The 24,657-nt window shown below is 45.1% G+C and overlaps 1 protein-coding gene and 1 long non-coding RNA gene across 2 annotated transcripts in view; one reads left to right on the forward strand and one right to left on the reverse strand.

Annotated features, from left to right (window-relative positions):
- Positions 1-24,657, reverse strand: part of LOC118379182 (intermembrane lipid transfer protein VPS13B) — a 260,392-nt gene that overhangs the window by 215,494 nt on the left and 20,241 nt on the right.
- On the forward strand, positions 20,836-24,396 carry LOC127922284 (uncharacterized). Its single transcript, XR_008110759.1, has 5 exons — positions 20,836-21,598; positions 22,039-22,286; positions 22,629-22,876; positions 23,559-23,656; positions 23,707-24,396. It is a non-coding gene; the product is annotated as an uncharacterized LOC127922284 (long non-coding RNA).

Raw genomic sequence — 24,657 nt, forward strand, 5'->3', positions numbered from 1 at the left:
TCAAGACCTCCTCTGGAAAACCCAGTCAAGACCTCCTCCTCCTCTGGAAAACCCAGTCAATACCTCCTCCTCCTCTGGGAAACTCAGTCAAGACCTCCTCCTCTGGAAAACCCAGACCTCCTCCTCCTCTGGGAAACCCAGTCAAGACCTCCTCCTCTGGAAAACCCAGACCTCCTCCTCCTCTGGGAAACCCAGTCAAGACCTCCTCTGGAAAACCCAGTCAAGACCTCCTCCTCCTCTGGAAAACCCAGTCAAGACCTCCTCCTCTGGAAAACCCAGACCTCCTCCTCCTCTGGGAAACCCAGTCAAGACCTCCTCCTCTGGAAAACCCAGTCAAGACCTCCTCCTCTGGAAAACCCAGTCAAGACCTCCTCCTCTGGAAAACCCAGACCTCCTCCTCCTCTGGGAAACCCAGTCAAGACCTCCTCTGGGAAACCCAGTCAAGACCTCCTCCTCCTCTGGGAAACCCAGACCTCCTCCTCCTCTGGGAAACCCAGTCAAGACCTCCTCCTCCTCTGGGAAACCCAGACCTCCTCCTCCTCCTCTGGGAAACCCAGTCAAGACCTCCTCCTCTGGAAAACCCAGACCTCCTCCTCCTCTGGAAAACCCAGACCTCCTCCTCCTCTGGAAAACCCAGACCTCCTCCTCCTCTGGAAAACCCAGACCTCCTCCTCCTCTGGAAAACCCAGACCTCCTCCTCCTCTGGAAAACCCAGACCTCCTCCTCCTCTGGAAAACCCAGACCTCCTCCTCCTCTGGAAAACCCAGACCTCCTCCTCCTCCTCTGGAAAACCCAGACCTCCTCCTCCTCTGGAAAACCCAGACCTCCTCCTCCTCTGGAAAACCCAGACCTCCTCCTCCTCTGGAAAACCCAGACCTCCTCCTCCTCTGGAAAACCCAGACCTCCTCCTCCTCTGGAAAACCCAGACCTCCTCCTCCTCTGGAAAACCCAGTCGTATCTCTGTCTCCTAAAAACCAAAAGAAAAAACTGCTAGCTGTTAGCTGTGAACTGTTTCATTACCAGCTAGCCCTGCGTCCCAAAACACCACCCTATTCCCTCTGTAGGACTGCACTAGAAAACTTAGTGCACTACATAGGGAATAGGGTGCTCTTTTGGGACACAGCCCTCGTCTCTTTTCTTTTTTTAAACAGCCACCACCACCACAACGTCTTGGGGGAGTTCTCTGGTCGTCTCTGCAAGATGCAAGATGTTTTCTGATCCGTTAAACTGGAGAGAGTGTTAAGCTTGAAGCCAGATGACAGGTTAAACTGGAGAGAGAGTGTCAAGCTACTATCCTTCTGAACCAACCATTAGTTCTACTATCCTTCTGAACCAACCATGTTATTAGTTCTCCTATCCTTCTGAACCAACCATTAGTTCTCCTATCCTTCTGAACCAACCATGTTATTAGTTTTCCTATCCTTCTGAACCAACCATTAGTTCTACTATCCTTCTGAACCAACCATGTTATTAGTTCTCCTATCCTTCTGAACCAACCATGTTATTAGTTCTCCTATCATTCTGAACCAACCATGTTATTAGTTCTCCTATCCTTCTGAACCAACCATGTTATTAGTTCTCCTATCCTTCTGAACCAACCATTAGTTCTACTATCCTTCTGAACCAACCATGTTATTAGTTCTCCTATCCTTCTGAACCAACCATGTTATTAGTTCTCCTATCCTTCTGAACCAACCATGTTATTAGTTCTCCTATCCTTCTGAACCAACCATGTTATTAGTTCTCCTATCCTTCTGAACCAACCATGTTATTAGTACTCCTATCCTTCTGAACCAACCATGTTATTAGTACTCCTATCCTTCTGAACCAACCATGTTATTAGTTCTCCTATCCTTCTGAACCAACCATGTTATTAGTTCTCCTATAATTCTGAACCAACCATGTTATTAGTTCTCCTATCCTTCTGAACCAACCATGTTATTAGTTCTCCTATCCTTCTGAACCAACCATTAGTTCTACTATCCTTCTGAACCAACCATTAGTTCTACTATCCTTCTGAACCAACCATTAGTTATTAGTTCTACTATCCTTCTGAACCAACCATGTTATTAGTTCTACTATCCTTCTGAATCAACCATGTTATTAGTTCTCCTTCTAAACCAACCATGTTATTAGTTCTCCTATCCTTCTGAACCAACCATGTTATTAGTTCGACTATCCTTCTGAACCAACCATGTTATTAGTTCTCCTATCCTTCTGAACCAACCATGTTATTAGTTCTCCTATCCTTCTGAACCAACCATGTTATTAGTTCTCCTATCCTTCTGAACCAACCATGTTATTAGTTCTCCTATCCTTCTGAACCAACCATTAGTTCTCCTATCCTTCTGAACCAACCATGTTATTAGTTCTCCTATCCTTCTGAACCAACCATGTTATTAGTTCTCCTATCCTTCTGAACCAACCATGTTATTAGTTCTCCTATCCTTCTCAACCAACCATGTTATTAGTTCTCCTATCCTTCTGAACCAATCATGTTATTAGTTCGACTATCCTTCTGAACCCACCATGTTATTAGTTCGACTATCCTTCTGAACCAACCATGTTATTAGTTCTCCTATCCTTCTGAACCAACCATGTTATTAGTTCTCCTATCCTTCTGAACCAACCATGTTATTAGTTCTCCTATCCTTCTGAACCAACCATGTTATTAGTTCTCCTATCCTTCTGAACCAACCATTAGTTCTCCTATCCTTCTGAACCAACCATGTTATTAGTTCTCCTATCCTTCTCAACCAACCATGTTATTAGTTCTCCTATCCTTCTGAACCAACCATGTTATTAGTTCTCCTATCCTTCTGAACCAACCATGTTATTAGTTCTCCTATCCTTCTGAACCAACCATGTTATTAGTTCTCCTATCCTTCTCAACCAACCATGTTATTAGTTCTCCTATCCTTCTGAACCAACCATGTTATTAGTTCTCCTATCCTTCTGAACCAACCATGTTATTAGTTCTCCTATCCTTCTGAACCAACCATGTTATTAGTTCTCCTATCCTTCTGAACCAACCATGTTATTAGTTCTCCTATCCTTCTCAACCAACCATGTTATTAGTTCTCCTTCTGAACCAACCATGTTATTAGTTCTCCTTCTCAACCAACCATGTTATTAGTTCTCCTATCCTTCTCAACCAACCATGTTATTAGTTCTCCTTCTGAACCAACCATGTTATTAGTTCTCCTTCTCAACCAACCATGTTATTAGTTCTCCTATCCTTCTCAACCAACCATGTTATTAGTTCTCCTTCTGAACCAACCATGTTATTAGTTCTCCTTCTCAACCAACCATGTTATTAGTTCTCCTATCCTTCTCAACCAACCATGTTATTAGTTCTCCTTCTGAACCAACCATGTTATTAGTTCTCCTTCTCAACCAACCATGTTATTAGTTCTCCTTCTGAACCAACCATGTTATTAGTTCTCCTTCTCAACCAACCATGTTATTAGTTCTCCTATCCTTCTCAACCAACCATGTTATTAGTTCTCCTATCCTTCTCAACCAACCATGTTATTAGTTCTCCTATCCTTCTCAACCAACCATGTTATTAGTTCTCCTATCCTTCTCAACCAACCATGTTATTAGTTCTCCTATCCTTCTCAACCAACCATGTTATTAGTTCTCCTATCCTTCTCAACCAACCATGTTATTAGTTCTCCTATCCTTCTGAACCAACCATGTTATTAGTTCTCCTATCCTTCTCAACCAACCATGTTATTAGTTCTCCTATCCTTCTGAACCAACCATGTTATTAGTTCTCCTATCCTTCTGAACCAACCATGTTATTAGTTCTCCTATCCTTCTCAACCAACCATGTTATTAGTTCTCCTTCTGAACCAACCATGTTATTAGTTCTCCTTCTCAACCAACCATGTTATTAGTTCTCCTATCCTTCTCAACCAACCATGTTATTAGTTCTCCTTCTGAACCAACCATGTTATTAGTTCTCCTTCTGAACCAACCATGTTATTAGTTCTCCTATCCTTCTGAACCAACCATGTTATTAGTTCTCCTTCTGAACCAACCATGTTATTAGTTCTCCTTCTGAACCAACCATGTTATTAGTTCTCCTATCCTTCTCAACCAACCATGTTATTAGTTCTCCTTCTGAACCAACCATGTTATTAGTTCTCCTATCCTTCTCAACCAACCATGTTATTAGTTCTCCTTCTGAACCAACCATGTTATTAGTTCTCCTATCCTTCTGAACCAACCATGTTATTAGTTCTCCTATCCTTCTCAACCAACCATGTTATTAGTTCTCCTATCCTTCTCAACCAACCATGTTATTAGTTCTCCTATCCTTCTCAACCAACCATGTTATTAGTTCTCCTATCCTTCTCAACCAACCATGTTATTAGTTCTCCTATCCTTCTCAACCAACCATGTTATTAGTTCTCCTATCCTTCTCAACCAACCATGTTATTAGTTCTCCTATCCTTCTGAACCAACCATGTTATTAGTTCTCCTATCCTTCTCAACCAACCATGTTATTAGTTCTCCTATCCTTCTGAACCAACCATGTTATTAGTTCTCCTATCCTTCTGAACCAACCATGTTATTAGTTCTCCTATCCTTCTGAACCAACCATGTTATTAGTTCTCCTATCCTTCTGAACCAACCATGTTATTAGTTCTCCTTCTGAACCAACCATGTTATTAGTTCTCCTATCCTTCTGAACCAACCATGTTATTAGTTCTCCTATCCTTCTGAACCAACCATGTTATTAGTTCTCCTTCTCAACCAACCATGTTATTAGTTCTCCTATCCTTCTGAACCAACCATGTTATTAGTTCTCCTTCTGAACCAACCATGTTATTAGTTCTCCTTCTCAACCAACCATGTTATTAGTTCTCCTTCCTTCTGAACCAACCATGTTATTAGTTCTCCTTCTCAACCAACCATGTTATTAGTTCTCCTATCCTTCTCAACCAACCATGTTATTAGTTCTCCTATCCTTCTCAACCAACCATGTTATTAGTTCTCTGAACCAACCATGTTATTATCCTTCTCAACCAACCATGTTATTAGTTCTCCTATCCTTCTCAACCAACCATGTTATTAGTTCTCCTATCCTTCTCAACCAACCATGTTATTAGTTCTCCTATCCTTCTCAACCAACCATGTTATTAGTTCTCCTATCCTTCTGAACCAACCATGTTATTAGTTCTCCTATCCTTCTCAACCAACCATGTTATTAGTTCTCCTATCCTTCTGAACCAACCATGTTATTAGTTCTCCTATCCTTCTGAACCAACCATGTTATTAGTTCTCCTATCCTTCTGAACCAACCATGTTATTAGTTCTCCTATCCTTCTGAACCAACCATGTTATTAGTTCTCCTTCTGAACCAACCATGTTATTAGTTCTCCTATCCTTCTGAACCAACCATGTTATTAGTTCTCCTATCCTTCTGAACCAACCATGTTATTAGTTCTCCTATCCTTCTGAACCAACCATGTTATTAGTTCTCCTATCCTTCTGAACCAACCATGTTATTAGTTCTCCTTCTGAACCAACCATGTTATTAGTTCTCCTATCCTTCTGAACCAACCATGTTATTAGTTCTCCTATCCTTCTGAACCAACCATGTTATTAGTTCTCCTTCTCAACCAACCATGTTATTAGTTCTCCTATCCTTCTGAACCAACCATGTTATTAGTTCTCCTTCTGAACCAACCATGTTATTAGTTCTCCTTCTCAACCAACCATGTTATTAGTTCTCCTTCTGAACCAACCATGTTATTAGTTCTCCTTCTCAACCAACCATGTTATTAGTTCTCCTATCCTTCTCAACCAACCATGTTATTAGTTCTCCTATCCTTCTCAACCAACCATGTTATTAGTTCTCCTATCCTTCTCAACCAACCATGTTATTAGTTCTCCTATCCTTCTCAACCAACCATGTTATTAGTTCTCCTATCCTTCTCAACCAACCATGTTATTAGTTCTCCTATCCTTCTCAACCAACCATGTTATTAGTTCTCCTATCCTTCTGAACCAACCATGTTATTAGTTCTCCTATCCTTCTCAACCAACCATGTTATTAGTTCTCCTATCCTTCTGAACCAACCATGTTATTAGTTCTCCTATCCTTCTGAACCAACCATGTTATTAGTTCTCCTATCCTTCTGAACCAACCATGTTATTAGTTCTCCTATCCTTCTGAACCAACCATGTTATTAGTTCTCCTTCTGAACCAACCATGTTATTAGTTCTCCTATCCTTCTGAACCAACCATGTTATTAGTTCTCCTATCCTTCTGAACCAACCATGTTATTAGTTCTCCTTCTCAACCAACCATGTTATTAGTTCTCCTATCCTTCTGAACCAACCATGTTATTAGTTCTCCTTCTCAACCAACCATGTTATTAGTTCTCCTTCTGAACCAACCATGTTATTAGTTCTCCTTCTCAACCAACCATGTTATTAGTTCTCCTATCCTTCTCAACCAACCATGTTATTAGTTCTCCTATCCTTCTCAACCAACCATGTTATTAGTTCTCCTATCCTTCTCAACCAACCATGTTATTAGTTCTCCTATCCTTCTCAACCAACCATGTTATTAGTTCTCCTATCCTTCTCAACCAACCATGTTATTAGTTCTCCTATCCTTCTCAACCAACCATGTTATTAGTTCTCCTATCCTTCTGAACCAACCATGTTATTAGTTCTCCTATCCTTCTGAACCAACCATGTTATTAGTTCTCCTTCTGAACCAACCATGTTATTAGTTCTCCTATCCTTCTGAACCAACCATGTTATTAGTTCTCCTATCCTTCTCAACCAACCATGTTATTAGTTCTCCTATCCTTCTGAACCAACCATGTTATTAGTTCTCCTTCTGAACCAACCATGTTATTAGTTCTCCTATCCTTCTGAACCAACCATGTTATTAGTTCTCCTTCTCAACCAACCATGTTATTAGTTCTCCTTCTGAACCAACCATGTTATTAGTTCTCCTATCCTTCTGAACCAACCATGTTATTAGTTCTCCTTCTCAACCAACCATGTTATTAGTTCTCCTTCTCAACCAACCATGTTATTAGTTCTCCTATCCTTCTGAACCAACCATGTTATTAGTTCTCCTTCTGAACCAACCATGTTATTAGTTCTCCTTCTGAACCAACCATGTTATTAGTTCTCCTATCCTTCTGAACCAACCATGTTATTAGTTCTCCTATCCTTCTGAACCAACCATGTTATTAGTTCTCCTTCTGAACCAACCATGTTATTAGTTCTCCTATCCTTCTGAACCAACCATGTTATTAGTTCTCCTATCCTTCTGAACCAACCATGTTATTAGTTCTCCTATCCTTCTGAACCAACCATGTTATTAGTTCTCCTATCCTTCTCAACCAACCATGTTATTAGTTCTCCTTCTGAACCAACCATGTTATTAGTTCTCCTTCTGAACCAACCATGTTATTAGTTCTCCTATCCTTCTGAACCAACCATGTTATTAGTTCTCCTTCTGAACCAACCATGTTATTAGTTCTCCTTCTGAACCAACCATGTTATTAGTTCTCCTTCTGAACCAACCATGTTATTAGTTCTCCTTCTGAACCAACCATGTTATTAGTTCTCCTTCTGAACCAACCATGTTATTAGTTCTCCTTCTGAACCAACCATGTTATTAGTTCTCCTTCTGAACCAACCATGTTATTAGTTCTCCTATCCTTCTGAACCAACCATGTTATTAGTTCTCCTATCCTTCTGAACCAACCATGTTATTAGTTCTCCTATCCTTCTGAACCAACCATTTAGAAGTGTGACAGTAACCAGATTTCAATCCAACCATTTTATGCAGATAAAATAAAAAATGTAATAAAAATAAAAAAAGTCATGACAGGTCTGATGGAAAACAGAAAATAAATACGCTCGACAAGGTGGGATCTTTTTTTTTTGTCGGAAAAATGTCATTGTGCAAGAAATGTCGGTGAAAATGCTTTTCTGCTCTAATATGGACATAATAACCGTCATATCGACGTAAACTTTGGGATATGGACATAATAACCGTCATATCGACGTAAACTTTGGGATATGGACATAATAACCGTCATATCGATGTAAACTTTGGGATATGGACATAATAACCGTCATATCGATGTAAACTTTGGGATATGGACATAATAACCGTCATATCGACGTAAACTTTGGGATATGGACATAATAACCGTCATATCGACGTAAACTTTGGGATATGGACATAATAACCGTCATATCGACGTAAACTTTGGGATATGGACATAATAACCGTCATATCGACGTAAACTTTGGGATATGGACATAATAACCGTCATATCGGCGTAAACTTTGGGATATGGACATAATAACCGTCATATCGGCGTAAACTTTGGGATATGGACATAATAACCGTCATATCGGCGTAAACTTTGGGATATGGACATAATAACCGTCATATCGGCGTAAACTTTGGGATATGGACATAATAACCGTCATATCGACGTAAACTTTGGGATATGGACATAATAACCGTCATATCGGCGTAAACTTTGGGATATGGACATAATAACCGTCATATCGGCGTAAACTTTGGGATATGGACATAATAACCGTCATATCGGCGTAAACTTTGGGATATGGACATAATAACCGTCATATCGACGTAAACTTTGGGATATGGACATAATAACCGTCATATCGGCGTAAACTTTGGGATATGGACATAATAACCGTCATATCGACGTAAACTTTGGGATATGGACATAATAACCGTCATATCGGCGTAAACTTTGGGATATGGACATAATAACCGTCATATCGACGTAAACTTTGGGATATGGACATAATAACCGTCATATCGACGTAAACTTTGGGATATGGACATAATAACCGTCATATCGACGTAAACTTTGGGATATGGACATAATAACCAACATATCGACGTAAACTTTGGGATATGGACATAATAACCGTCATATCGGCGTAAACTTTGGGATATGGACATAATAACCGTCATATCGACGTAAACTTTGGGATATGGACATAATAACCGTCATATCGACGTAAACTTTGGGATATGGACATAATAACCATCATATCGACGTAAACTTTGGGATATGGACATAATAACCGTCATATCGACGTAAACTTTGGGATATGGACATAATAACCTCCATATCGACGTAAACTTTGGGATATGGACATAATAACCGTCATATCGACGTAAACTTTGGGATATGGACATAATAACCACCATATCGACGTAAACTTTGGGATATGGACATAATAACCTCCATATCGATGTAAACTTTGGGATATGGACATAATAACCGTCATATCGACGTAAACTTTGGGATATGGACATAATAACCAACATATCGACGTAAACTTTGGGATATGGACATAATAACCGTCATATCGACGTAAACTTTGGGATATGGACATAATAACCGCCATATCGACGTAAACTTTGGGATATGGACATAATAACCGCCATAAACTTTGGGATATGGACATAATAACCTCCATATCGACGTAAACTTTGGGATATGGACATAATAACCGTCATATCGACGTAAACTTTGGGATATGGACATAATAACCTCCATATCGTAAACTTTGGGATATGGACATAAAACTCATTGGGTAAACTTTGGGATATGGACATAATAACCACCATATCGACGTAAACTTTGGGATATGGACATAATAACCTCCATATCGACGTAAACTTTGGGATATGGACATAATAACCGTCATATCGACGTAAACTTTGTGATATGGACATAATAACCGTCATACCGACGTAAACTTTGGGATATGGACATAATAACCGTCATACCGACGTAAACTTTGGGATATGGACATAATAACCTCCATATCGACGTAAACTTTGGGATATGGACATAATAACCGCCATATCGACGTAAATATCGACGTAAACTTTGGGATATGGACATAATAACCGTCATATCGACGTAAACTTTGGGATATGGACATAATAACCGTCATATCGACGTAAACTTTGGGATATGGACATAATAACCTCCATATCGACGTAAACTTTGGGATATGGACATAATAACCACCATATCGACGTAAACTTTGGGATATGGACATAATAACCGTCATATCGACGTAAACTTTGGGATATGGACATAATAACCTCCATATCGACGTAAACTTTGGGATATGGACATAATAACCAACATATCGACGTAAACTTTGGGATATGGACATAATAACCGTCATATCGACGTAAACTTTGTGATATGGACATAATAACCTCCATATCGACGTAAACTTTGGGATATGGACATAATAACCTCCATATCGACGTAAACTTTGGGATATGGACATAATAACCTCCATATCGACGTAAACTTTGGGATATGGACATAATAACCTCCATATCGACGTAAACTTTGGGATATGGACATAATAACCTCCATATCGACGTAAACTTTGGGATATGGATATAATAACCGTCATATCGACGTAAACTTTGGGATATGGACATAATAACCTCCATATCGACGTAAACTTTGGGATATGGACATAACCTCCATATCGACGTAAACTTTGGGATATGGACATAATAACCGCCATATCGACGTAAACTTTGGGATATGGACATAATAACCGCCATAAACTTTGTGATATGGACATAATAACCGTCATATCGACATAAACTTTGGGATATGGACATAATAACCAACATATCGACGTAAACTTTGGGATATGGACATAATAACCGTCATATCGACATAAACTTTGGGATATGGACATAATAACCGTCATATCAACGTAAACTTTGGGATATGGACATAATAACCGCCATATCGACGTAAACTTTGGGATATGGACATAATAACCTCCATATCGACGTAAACTTTGGGATATGGACATAATAACCTCCATATCGACGTAAACTTTGGGATATGGACATAATAACCACCATATCGACGTAAACTTTGGGATATGGACATAATAACCGTCATATCGACGTAAACTTTGGGATATGGACATAATAACCGTCATATCAACGTAAACTTTGGGATATGGACATAATAACCGTCATATCGACGTAAACTTTGGGATATGGACATAATAACCACCATATCGACGTAAACTTTGGGATATGGACATAATAACCGTCATATCGACGTAAACTTTGGGATATGGACATAATAACCACCATATCGACGTAAACTTTGGGATATGGACATAATAACCGTCATATCGACGTAAATATCGACGTAAACTTTGGGATATGGACATAATAACCACCGTAAACTTTGGGATATGGACATAATAACCGCCATATCGACGTAAACTTTGGGATATGGACATAATAACCGCCATATCGACGTAAACTTTGGGAGTCACCCGATGCCATGTTGTGTGGTCCGTCCCACTCTACCACTCTCGTTGGGGAAAGCATGCAGTTCATTAAGACTACAGATGAAAATCAGTTGTGATGAACTTCACAGAGAGGTGAAAGGTCACGGTGACGAGCTAGATGCTCCTTTACAATTAATACGCATTCGGAAAGTATTCAGACCCCTTGACATTTTTTTGTTGTTGTTACTTTACAGCCTTATTTCTAAAAATGTATTTAATTCTACACACAACACCCACATAATGACAAAGCAAAGAAACAGCTTTTTAGAAATGTTATCCCAAAGCTGAAACATCCCATAATACCATAAGTATTCAGACCCTTTACTCGGTACTTTGTTGAAGCACCTTTTGGCCAGCGATTACAGCCTCAAGTTTTCTTGGGTATGACGCTACAAGCTTGGCACAACAGCAATGTTTTGTTGCGATCGGTGTGGAAGAACTTGACTAGCACATAGAGCTATAAGAGAATCAGCAGACATACGAATATACAGTGGACGGACGGATGGACAGTATCAGAATGAATATATTTAAATGGAGAGAGATGAACAGACTTCTAAAGCAGTATAGTTCAGTTACTTAGAGTACAGATCAGTTATTTAGAGTACAGATCAGAGATGGCTTGATGCAGTACAGTTCAGTTATTTAGAGTACAGATCAGAGATGGCTTGTTCTGGTCAGGCTGTTCTGTTCCGGTCAGGCTGTTCTGGTCAGGCTGTTCTGGTCAGGCTGTTCTGTTCAGGCTGTTCTGTTCTGTTCCGGTCAGGCTGTTCTGTTCCGGTCAGGCTGTTCTGTTCCGATCAGGCTGTTCTGTTCCGGTCAGGCTGTTCTGTTCCGGTCAGGCTGTTCTGTTCCGGTCAGGCTGTGCTGTTCTGGTCAGGCTGTTCTGTTCCGGTCAGGCTGTTCTGTTCCGGTCAGGCTGTTCTGTTCCGGTCAGGCTGTTCTGTTCCGGTCAGGCTGTTCTGTTCCGGTCAGGCTGTTCTGTTCCGGTCAGGCTGTTCTGTTCCGGTCAGGCTGTTCTGTTCTGGTCAGGCTGTTCTGTTCAGGCTGTTCTGTTCTGTTCCGGTCAGGCTGTTCTGTTCCGGTCAGGCTGTGCTGTTCTGGTCAGGCTGTTCTGGTCAGGCTGTTCTGTTCCGGTCAGGCTGTTCTGTTCCGGTCAGGCTGTTCCGGTCAGGCTGTTCTGTTCCGGTCAGGCTGTTCTGTTCCGGTCAGGCTGTTCTGTTCTGGTCAGGCTGTTCTGTTCTGGTCAGGCTGTTCTGTTCGGTCAGGCTGTTCTGTTCCGGTCAGGCTGTTCCGGTCAGGCTGTTCTGTTCGGTCAGGCTGTTCTGTTCCGGTCAGGCTGTTCTGTTCCGGTCAGGCTGTTCTGTTCTGGTCAGGCTGTTCTGTTCAGGCTGTTCTGTTCTGTTCCGGTCAGGCTGTTCTGTTCCGGTCAGGCTGTTCTGTTCTGGTCAGGCTGTTCTGTTCTGGTCAGGCTGTTCTGTTCTGTTCTGGTCAGGCTGTTCTGGTCAGGCTGTTCTGTTCTGTTCTGATCTGGTCAGGCTGTTCTGGTCAGGCTGTTCTGGTCAGGCTGTTCTGTTCTGTTCTGTTCAGGTCAGGCTGTTCTGTTCCGGTCAGGCTGTTCTGTTCCGGTCAGGCTGTTCTGGTCAGGCTGTTCTGTTCTGTTCTGGTCAGGCTGTTCTGTTCTGGTCAGGCTGTTCTGGTCAGGCTGTTCTGTTCCGGTCAGGCTGTTCTGTTCTGTTCTGGTCAGGCTGTTCTGGTCAGGCTGTTCTGTTCTGTTCTGGTCAGGCTGTTCCGGTCAGGCTGTTCTGTTCCGGTCAGGCTGTTCTGTTCCGGTCAAGCTGTTCTGGTCCGGTCAGGCTGTTCTGGTCCGGCTGTTCTGGTCAGGCTGTTCTGGTCAGGCTGTTCTGTTCTGGTCAGGCTGTTCTAGTCAGGCTGTTCTAGTCAGGCTGTTCTGGTCAGGCTGTTCTAGTCAGACTAACACTGACCTCCAAATGACTTCCTCACAGCCTCAGCTTACTCTTCCAATGGACATCAAGATACTAGACGTCCTCAGAGTCCTTACCAGGGCTATTAATAACTACGTTTCCCATAATTCCCCAAGGAGCCTGGTATGAAATGGAAAGATTTAAAACTGTTGTTTCATCTCTGTGAGAGTTCCATGGTTACTGTAGTTTTTTTGTTGTTAATAGTTTTTTATTTTTTATTTTTTTAACCACTAGGCTACCCTGCCGCCTCTACACTCTAACCACTAGGCCACCCTGCCGCCTCTACACTCTAACCACTAGGCCACCCTGCCGCCTCTACACTCTAACCAATTAGGCTACCCTGCCCCCTCTACACTCTAACCACTAGGCCACCCTGCCCCCTCTACACTCTAACCACTAGGCCACCCTGCCCCCTCTACACTCTAACCACTAGGCCACCCTGCCCCCTATACACTCTAACCACTAGGCCACCCTGCCCCCTATACACTCTAACCACTAGGCCACCCTGCCCCCTATACACTCTAACCACTAGGCCACCCTGCCCCCTATACACTCTAACCACTAGGCTACCCTGCCGCCTCTACACTCTAACCACTAGGCTACCTGCCTCCTCTACACTCTAACCACTAGGCAACCCTGCCGCCTCTACACTCTAACCACTAGGCTACCCTGCCGCCTCTACACTCTAACCACTAGGCTACCCTGCCCCCTCTACACTCTAACCACTACCCTGCCCCCTCTACACTCTAACCACTACCCTGCCCCCTCTACACTCTAACCACTACCCTGCCCCCTCTACACTCTAACCACTACCCTGCCCCCTCTACACTCTAACCACTAGGCCACCCTGCCGCCTCTACACTCTAACCACTAGGCTACCCTGCCGCCTCTACACTCTAACCACTAGGCTACCCTGCCGCCTCTACACTCTAACCACTAGGCTACCCTGCCCCCTCTACACTCTAACCACTACCCTGCCCCCTCTAAATATATAATAATAATAATAATATATGCCATTTAGCGGACGCTTTTATCCACTACCCTGCCCCCTCTACACTCTAACCACTACCCTGCCCCCTCTACACTCTAACCACTAGGCTACCCTGCCCCCTCTACACTCTAACCACTAGGCCACCCTGCCCCCTTTACACTCTAACCACTAGGCCACCCTGCCCCCTCTACACTCTAACCACTAGGCCACCCTGCCCCCTCTACACTCTAACCACTACCCTGCCCCCTCTACACTCTAACCACTACCCTGCCCCCTCTACACTCTAACCACTAGGCCACCCTGCCGCCTCTACACTCTAACCACTACCCTGCCCCCTCTACACTCTAACCACTAGGCCACCCTGCCCCCTCTACACTCTAACCACTACCCTGCCCCCTCTACACTCTAACCACTAGGCCACCCTGCCCCCTCTACACTCTAACCACTAGGCCACCCTGCCCCCTCTACACTCTAACCACTACCCTGCCCCCTCTACACTCTAACCACTAGGCCACCCTGCCCCCTATACACTCTAACCACTAGGCTACCCTGCCTCCTCTACACTCTAACCACTAGGCTACCCTGCCGCCTCTACACTCTAACCACTACCCTGCCCCCTCTACACTCTAACCACTACCCTGCCCCCTCTACACTCTAACCACTACCCTGCCCCCTCTACACTCTAACCACTACCCTGCCCCCTCTACACTCTAACCACTACCCTGCCCCCTCTACACTCTAACCACTAGGCCACCCTGCCGCCTCTACACTCTAACCACTAGGCCACCCTGCCGCCTCTACACTCTAACCACTAGGCCACCCTGCCGCCTCTACACTCTAACCACTAGGCCACCCTGCCGCCTCTACACTCTAACCACTAGGCCACCCTGCCGCCTCTACACTCTAACCACTAGGCCACCCTGCCGCCTCTACACTCTAACCAATTAGGCTACCCTGCCCCCTCTACACTCTAACCACTAGGCCACCCTGCCCCCTCTACACTCTAACCACTAGGCCACCCTGCCCCCTCTACACTCTAACCACTAGGCCACCCTGCCCCCTCTACACTCTAACCACTAGGCTACCCTGCCCCCTCTACACTCTAACCACTAGGCCACCCTGCCCCCCCTACACTCTAACCACTACCCTGCCCCTCTACACTCTAACCACTACCCTGCCCCCTCTACACTCTAACCACTACCCTGCCCCCTCTACACTCTAACCACTACCCTGCCCCCTCTACACTCTAACCACTACCCTGCCCCCTCTACACTCTAACCACTATCCTGCCCCCTCTACACTCTAACCCCTATCCTGCCCCCTCTACACTCTAACCCCTATCCTGCCCCCTCTACACTCTAACCCCTACCCTGCCTCCTCTACACTCTAACCACTACCCTGCCCCCTCTACACTCTAACCACTACCCTGCCCCCTCTACACTCTAACCACTACCCTGCCGCCTCTACACTCTAACCACTACCCTGCACCCTCTACACTCTAACCACTACCCTGCCCCCTCTACACTCTAACCACTACCCTGCCTCCTCTACACTCTAACCACTACCCTGCCGCCTCTACAATCTAACCACTACCCTGCCCCCTCTACACTCTAACCACTACCCTGCCTCCTCTACACTCTAACCACTACCCTGCCCCCTCTACACTCTAACCACTACCCTGCCTCCTCTACACTCTAACCACTACCCTGCCGCCTCTACAATCTAACCACTACCCTGCCCCCTCTACACTCTAACCACTACCCTGCCTCCTCTACACTCTAACCACTACCCTGCCGCCTCTACAATCTAACCACTACCCTGTCCCCTCTACACTCTAACCACTAGGCCACCCTGCCCCCACTACACTCTAACCACTACCCTGCCTCCTCTACACTCTAACCACTACCCTGCCGCCTCTACAATCTAACCACTACCCTGCCCCCTCTACACTCTAACCACTACCCTGCCTCCTCTACACTCTAACCACTACCCTGCCTCCTCTACACTCTAACCACTACCCTGCCCCCTCTACACTCTAACCACTACCCTGCCTCCTCTACACTCTAACCACTACCCTGCCTCCTCTACACTCTAACCACTACCCTGCCTCCTCTACACTCTAACCACTACCCTGCCCCCTCTACACTCTAACCACTACCCTGCCCCCTCTACACTCTAACCACTACCCTGCCTCCTCTACACTCTAACCACTACCCTGCCTCCTCTACACTCTAACCACTACCCTGCCTCCTCTACACTCTAACCACTACCCTGCCTCCTCTACACTCTAACCACTACCCTGCCCCCTCTACACTCTAACCACTACCCTGCCCCCTCTACACTCTAACCACTACCATGCCCCCTCTACACTCTAACCACTACCATGCCCCCTCTACACTCTAACCACTACCCTGCCCCCTCTACACTCTAACCACTACCCTGCCCCCTCTACACTCTAACCACTACCCTGCCCCCTCTACACTCTAACCACTACCCTGCCTCCTCTACACTCTAACCACTACCCTGCCCCCTCTACACTCTAACCACTACCATGCCCCCTCTACACTCTAACCACTACCATGCCCCCTCTACACTCTAACCACTACCCTGCCCCCTCTACACTCTAACCACTACCCTGCCCCCTCTACACTCTAACCACTACCCTGCCCCCTCTACACTCTAACCACTACCCTGCCCCCTCTACACTCTAACCACTAGGCCACCCTGCCCCCTCTACACTAGAACCACTAGGCCACCCTGCCCCCTCTACACTCTAACCACTACCCTGCCCCCTCTACACTCTAACCACTACCCTGCCCCCTCTACACTCTAACCACTACCCTGCCCCCTCTACACTCTAACCACTACCCTGCCCCCTCTACACTCTAACCACTACCCTGCCCCCTCTACACTCTAACCACTAGGCCACCCTGCCCCCTCTACACTCTAACCACTACCCTGCCCCCTCTACACTCTAACCACTACCCTGCCCCCTCTACACTCTAACCACTACCCTGCCCCCTCTACACTCTAACCACTACCCTGCCCCCTCTACACTCTAACCACTACCCTGCCCCCTCTACACTCTAACCACTACCCTGCCCCCTCTACACTCTAACCACTACCCTGCCCCCTCTACACTCTAACCACTACCCTGCCCCCTCTACACTCTAACCACTACCCTGCCCCCTCTACACTCTAACCACTACCCTGCCCCCTCTACACTCTAACCACTACCCTGCCCCCTCTACACTCTAACCACTACCCTGCCCCCTCTACACTCTAACCACTACCCTGCCCCCTCTACACTCTAACCACTACCCTGCCCCCTCTACACTCTAACCACTAGGCCACCCTGCCCCCTCTACACTCTAACCACTACCCTGCCCCCTCTACACTCTAACCACTACCCTGCCCCCTCTACACTCTAACCACTAGGCCACCCTGCCCCCTCTACACTCTAACCACTAGGCTACCCTGCCCCCTCTACACTCTAACCACTAGGCTACCCTGCCACCTCTACACTCTAACCACTAGGCTACCCTACCGCCTCTACACTCTAACCACTACCCTGCCCCCTCTACACTCTAACCACTAGGCTACCCTGCCACCTCTACACTCTAACCACTAGGCTACCCTGCCCCCTCTACACTCTAACCCCTAGTGGGACAAATCCATCCAAGACAAACATTTGATCTGGTTTCGATCTTAGTTTTTCTGATAGTTGAAAAACACAAAACATATCGGAGCAACAAATTGATTTCTGAATGAATCCAAACAGTAATTTTCCCCCGCCGTTTTTTTGAGTTGGTTTTAAATCGTGGTTTTAAAATTGTTTCATGGCTTTCCACGGGATATTTCTGCTGTGCATTCCAGCGGTAGTGGAGCCAAGAGAGAAGCGGACATGATTAGAGGAATGGGAGAGGAATCTCAACATAGTATACGCCAGCTCTTTATAAGATACACACAGAGCCCGCGTCCCTAATGACCCCCTGTTCCCTATATAGTACACTACTGTAGACCAGAGCCCTATTCCCTATATAGTGCACTACTGTAGACCAGAGCCCTATTCCCTATATAGTAAACTACTGTAGACCAGAGCCCTATTCCCTATATAGTGTACTACTGTAGACCAGGGACCAAATGCCCCCTATATAGTACACTACTGTAGACCAGAGCCCTATTCCCTATATAGTGCACTACTGTAGACCAGAGCCCTATTCCCTATATAGTAAACTACTGTAGACCAGGGCCCTATATAGTGCACTACTGTAGACCAGGGTCCTATATAGTGCACTACTTTAGACCAGGGTCCTATATAGTGCACTACTTTAGACCAGAGCCCTATTCCCTATATAGTACACTACTTCAGACCAGAGCCCTATTCCCTATATAGTACACTACTGTAGACCAGAGCCCTATTCCCTATATAGTGCACTACTGTAGACCAGAGCCCTATTCCCTATATAGTGCACTACTGTAGACCAGAGCCCTATTCCCTATATAGTGCACTACTGTAGACCAGAGCCCTATTCCCTATATAGTACACTACTATAGACCAGAGCCCTATTCCCTATATAGTGCACTACTGTAGACCAGAGCCCTATTCCCTATATAGTGCACTACTGTAGACCAGAGCCCTATTCCCTATATAGTAAACTACTGTAGACCAGAGCCCTATTCCCTATATAGTACACTACTGTAGACCAGAGCCCTATATAGTACACTACTTTAGACCAGGGCCCTATTCCCTATATAGTGCACTACTATAGACCAGAGCCCTATTCCCTATATAGTACACTACTTCAGACCGGAGCCCTATTCCCTATATAGTACACTACTGTAGACCAGAGCCCTATTCCCTATATAGTGCACTACTTTAGACCAGAGCCCTATTCCCTATATAGTGCACTACTGTAGACCAGAGCCCTATTCCCTATATAGTACACTACTGTAGACCAGAGCCCTATTCCCTATATAGTACACTACTTTAGACCAGGGCCCTATTCCCTATATAGTGCACTACTTTAGACCAGAGCCCTATTCCCTATATAGTGCACTACTTTAGACCAGAGCCCTATTCCCTATATAGTACACTACTGTAGACCAGAGCCCTATTCCCTATATAGTACACTACTTTAGACCAGGGCCCTATTCCCTATATAGTGCACTACTATAGACCAGAGCCCTATTCCCTATATAGTACACTACTTCAGACCAGAGCCCTATTCCCTATATAGTACACTACTGTAGACCAGAGCCCTATTCCCTATATAGTGCACTACTTTAGACCAGAGCCCTATTCCCTATATAGTGCACTACTGTAGACCAGAGCCCTATTCCCTATATAGTACACTACTGTAGACCAGAGCCCTATTCCCTATATAGTACACTACTTTAGACCAGGGCCCTATTCCCTATATAGTGCACTACTATAGACCAGAGCCCTATTCCCTATATAGTACACTACTTCAGACCAGAGCCCTATTCCCTATATAGTACACTACTGTAGACCAGAGCCCTATTCCCTATATAGTGCACTACTTTAGACCAGAGCCCTATTCCCTATATAGTGCACTACTTTAGACCAGAGCCCTATTCCCTATATAGTACACTACTGTAGACCAGAGCCCTATTCCCTATATAGTACACTACTTTAGACCAGAGCCCTATTCCCTATATAGTGCACTACTTTAGACCAGAGCCCTATTCCCTATATAGTGCACTACTGTAGACCAGAGCCCTATTCCCTATATAGAGTACTACTTTAGACCAGAGCCCTATTCCCTATATAGAGCACTACTTTAGACCAGAGCCCTATTCCCTATATAGAGCACTACTGTAGACCAGAGCCCTATTCCCTATATAGTGTACTACTATAGACCAGAGCCCTATTCCCTATATAGTACACTACTGTAGACCAGGGACCAAATGCCCCCCTATATAGTACACTACAGTAGACCAGGGACCAAATGCCCCCCTAGTCCCTATATAGTACACTTCAGTAGACCAGGGATCAAATGCCCCCCTATATAGTACACTACAGTAGACCAGGGACAAATGCCCCCCTATATAGTACACTACAGTAGACCAGGGACCAAATGCCCCCCTATATAGTACACTACTGTAGACCAGGGACAAATTCCCCCCTATATAGTACACTACTGTAGACCAGGGACCAAATGCCCCCCTAGTCCCTATATAGTACACTACAGTAGATCAGGGACCAAATGCCCCCCTAGTCCCTATATAGTACACTACAGTGGACCAGGGACCAAATGCCCCCCTAGTCCCTATATAGTACACTACAGTAGACCAGGGACCAAATGCCCCCCTAGTCCCTATATAGTACACTACAGTAGACCAGGGACCAAATGCCCCCCTAGTCCCTATATAGTACACTACAGTAGACCAGGGACCAAATGCCCCCCTAGTCCCTATATAGTACACTACTTTAGACGAGGACCCATAGTGGATAGGGTGAAATTGCTGCTGCACCAGATAGAGGAGTCCACTGTAACCATGCCAACAACACTGACACAGTCAGACAGGACCAGAGTAACACCAAACACAACTGCAGACATGGTTGATGAATGGATCTTCCTGGTTAGCATATTTCCCCCACACAAGTCCTCATTAAAGCCTATTGTAGCCAATTACACTGTCAACAGGAGCTGTAATCTCAGAGGTCCTCAAAACACCCACATTACACTGTCCACAGGAGCTGTAATCTCAGAGGTCCTCAAAACACCCACATTACACTGTCAACAGGAGCTGTAATCTCAGTGGTCCTCAAAACACCCACATTACACTGTCCACAGGAGCTGTAATCTCAGAGGTCCTCAAAACACCCACATTACACTGTCAACAGGAGCTGTAATCTCAGTGGTCCTCAAAACACCCACATTACACTGTCAACAGGAGCTGTAATCTCAGAGGTCCTCAAAACACCCACATTACACTGTCAACAGGAGCTGTAATCTCAGAGGTCCTCAACACCCACATTACACTGTCAACAGGAGCTGTAATCTCAGTGGTCCTCAACACCCACATTACACTGTCAACAGGAGCTGTAATCTCAGTGGTCCTCAACACACCCACATTACACTGTCAACAGGAGCTGTAATCTCAGAGGTCCTCAAAACACCCACATTACACTGTCAACAGGAGCTGTAATCTCAGTGGTCCTCAACACACCCACATTACACTGTCAACAGGAGCTGTAATCTCAGAGGTCCTCAAAACACCCACATTACACTGTCAACAGGAGCTGTAATCTCAGTGGTCCTCAACACCCACATTACACTGTCAACAGGAGCTGTAATCTCAGTGGTCCTCAACACCCACATTTCACTGTCAACAGGAGCTGTAATCTCAGTGGTCCTCAAAACACCCACATTACACTGTCAACAGGAGCTGTAATCTCAGAGGTCCTCAACATCCACATTTCACTGTCAACAGGAGCTGTAATCTCAGTGGTCCTCAACACCCAAATTACACTGTCAACAGGAGCTGTAATCTCAGTGGTCCTCAACACAGACATTACACTGTCAACAGGAGCTGTAATCTCAGTGGTCCTCAACACACCCACATTACACTGTCAACAGGAGCTGTAATCTCAGTGGTCCTCAAAACACCCACATTACACTGTCAACAGGAGCTGTAATCTCAGAGGTCCTCAACACCCACATTACACTGTCAACAGGAGCTGTAATCTCAGAGGTCCTCAAAACACCCACATTACACTGTCAACAGGAGCTGTAATCTCAGAGGTCCTCAAAACACCCACATTACACTGTCAACAGGAGCTGTAATCTCAGAGGTCCTCAAAACACCCACATTACACTGTCAACAGGAGCTGTAATCTCAGAGGTCCTCAAAACACCCACATTACACTGTCAACAGGAGCTGTAATCTCAGAGGTCCTCAAAACACCCACATTACACTGTCAACAGGAGCTGTAATCTCAGTGGTCCTCAACACACCCACATTACACTGTCAACAGGAGCTGTAATCTCAGTGGTCCTCAACACCCACATTTCACTGTCAACAGGAGCTGTAATCTCAGTGGTCCTCAAAACACCCACATTACACTGTCAACAGGAGCTGTAATCTCAGAGGTCCTCAACATCCACATTTCACTGTCAACAGGAGCTGTAATCTCAGTGGTCCTCAACACCCACATTACACTGTCAACAGGAGCTGTAATCTCAGTGGTCCTCAACACCCACATTACACTGTCAACAGGAGCTGTAATCTCAGAGGTCCTCAAAACACCCACATTACACTGTCAACAGGAGCTGTAATCTCAGAGGTCCTCAAAACACCCACATTACACTGTCAACAGGAGCTGTAATCTCAGTGGTCCTCAACACACCCACATTACACTGTCAACAGGAGCTGTAATCTCAGAGGTCCTCAACACACCCACATTACACTGTCAACAGGAGCTGTAATCTCAGTGGTCCTCAACACCCACATTACACTGTCAACAGGAGCTGTAATCTCAGTGGTCCTCAACACCCACATTTCACTGTCAACAGGAGCTGTAATCTCAGTGGTCCTCAAAACACCCACATTACACTGTCAACAGGAGCTGTAATCTCAGAGGTCCTCAACATCCACATTTCACTGTCAACAGGAGCTGTAATCTCAGTGGTCCTCAACACCCAAATTACACTGTCAACAGGAGCTGTTATCTCAGTGGTACTCAACACCCACATTACACTGTCAACAGGAGCTGTAATTTCAGTGGTCCTCAACACCCACATTACACTGTCAACAGGAGCTGTAATCTCAGAGGTCCTCAAAACACCCACATTACACTGTCAACAGGAGCTGTAATCTCAGAGGTCCTCAACACCCACATTACACTGTCAACAGGAGCTGTAATCTCAGTGGTCCTCAACACAGACATTACACTGTCAACAGGAGCTGTAATCTCAGTGGTCCTCAACACACCCACATTACACTGTCAACAGGAGCTGTAATCTCAGTGGTCCTCAAAACACCCACATTACACTGTCAACAGGAGCTGTAATCTCAGTGGTCCTCAACACCCAAATTACACTGTCAACAGGAGCTGTAATCTCAGAAGTCCTCAACACAGACATTACACTGTCAACAGGAGCTGTAATCTCAGTGGTCCTCAACACACCCACATTACACTGTCAACAGGAGCTGTAATCTCAGAGGTCCTCAACACCCACATTACACTGTCAACAGGAGCTGTAATCTCAGTGGTCCTCAACACACCCACATTACACTGTCAACAGGAGCTGTAATCTCAGAGGTCCTCAAAACACCCACATTACACTGTCAACAGGAGCTGTAATCTCAGAGGTCCTCAACACACCCACATTACACTGTCAACAGGAGCTGTAATCTCAGTGGTCCTCAACACACCCACATTTCACTGTCAACAGGAGCTGTAATCTCAGTGGTCACATTTCCTGCGGAAACGATAATCGTCCTCTCGCTCTGTGCTTAGCAAGCAGCAGACGATCTCCGAGAGGCTACGTGAATATCTTTTCCTAATTACTACCCAGTTCCTCTCTGATTTTCCTCCACAAATTGGCACCCCTAGTCCCTATTTAGCGCACTACTTTTGACCAGAACTGAACACTATTATCAGGGAATAGGGTGCCATTTGGGATCCGCTCTCCGATCCAGAGGGAACAGAACAGAAACAGTAAGAGCTCCAATAATTACACAACCCTTAACGCCCCCTTAACGAACTTCAAAAGGGATGGTTTTACAGGCCGGTGCCGAACCGGAACGGCAATTATGAAAAACAAACCATATTAATGATATCGTTTATCATTTCCACACTTCGGGGGAAGCGAAAGCGGACGCTTGGCGCCTGAACACAAAAGCATCTACACGCGTATATCAACGAGCCTTCGCTAAAAATACCACATCTACTCCGTGGAGTGGTCCGATTTTCCATCCAAACACACAGGCTGTTGAATTCTTCCCAAAAATACGCAGGCCTATATATCCAACAGCTAAAAACCCAGATGGAGGGATTGTCTTAACACAAGTAGTGTGTCCCTGCAGCTCTACGCTCGGGGCTGGTAACTACAGCTGGACACCCCTTCATACACTATATATACAGGACACCCCTTTATACACTATATATACAGGACACCCCTTTATACACTATAAATACAGGACACCCCTTCATCCACTATATATACAGCAGTATGGACACCCCTTCATCCACTATATATACAGGACACCCCTTCATCCACTATATATACAGGACACCCCTTCATCCACTATATATACAGG

This window comes from Oncorhynchus keta, unplaced genomic scaffold (genome assembly GCF_023373465.1).
Source record: "Oncorhynchus keta strain PuntledgeMale-10-30-2019 unplaced genomic scaffold, Oket_V2 Un_contig_2511_pilon_pilon, whole genome shotgun sequence".
Taxonomy (NCBI): domain Eukaryota; kingdom Metazoa; phylum Chordata; class Actinopteri; order Salmoniformes; family Salmonidae; genus Oncorhynchus; species Oncorhynchus keta.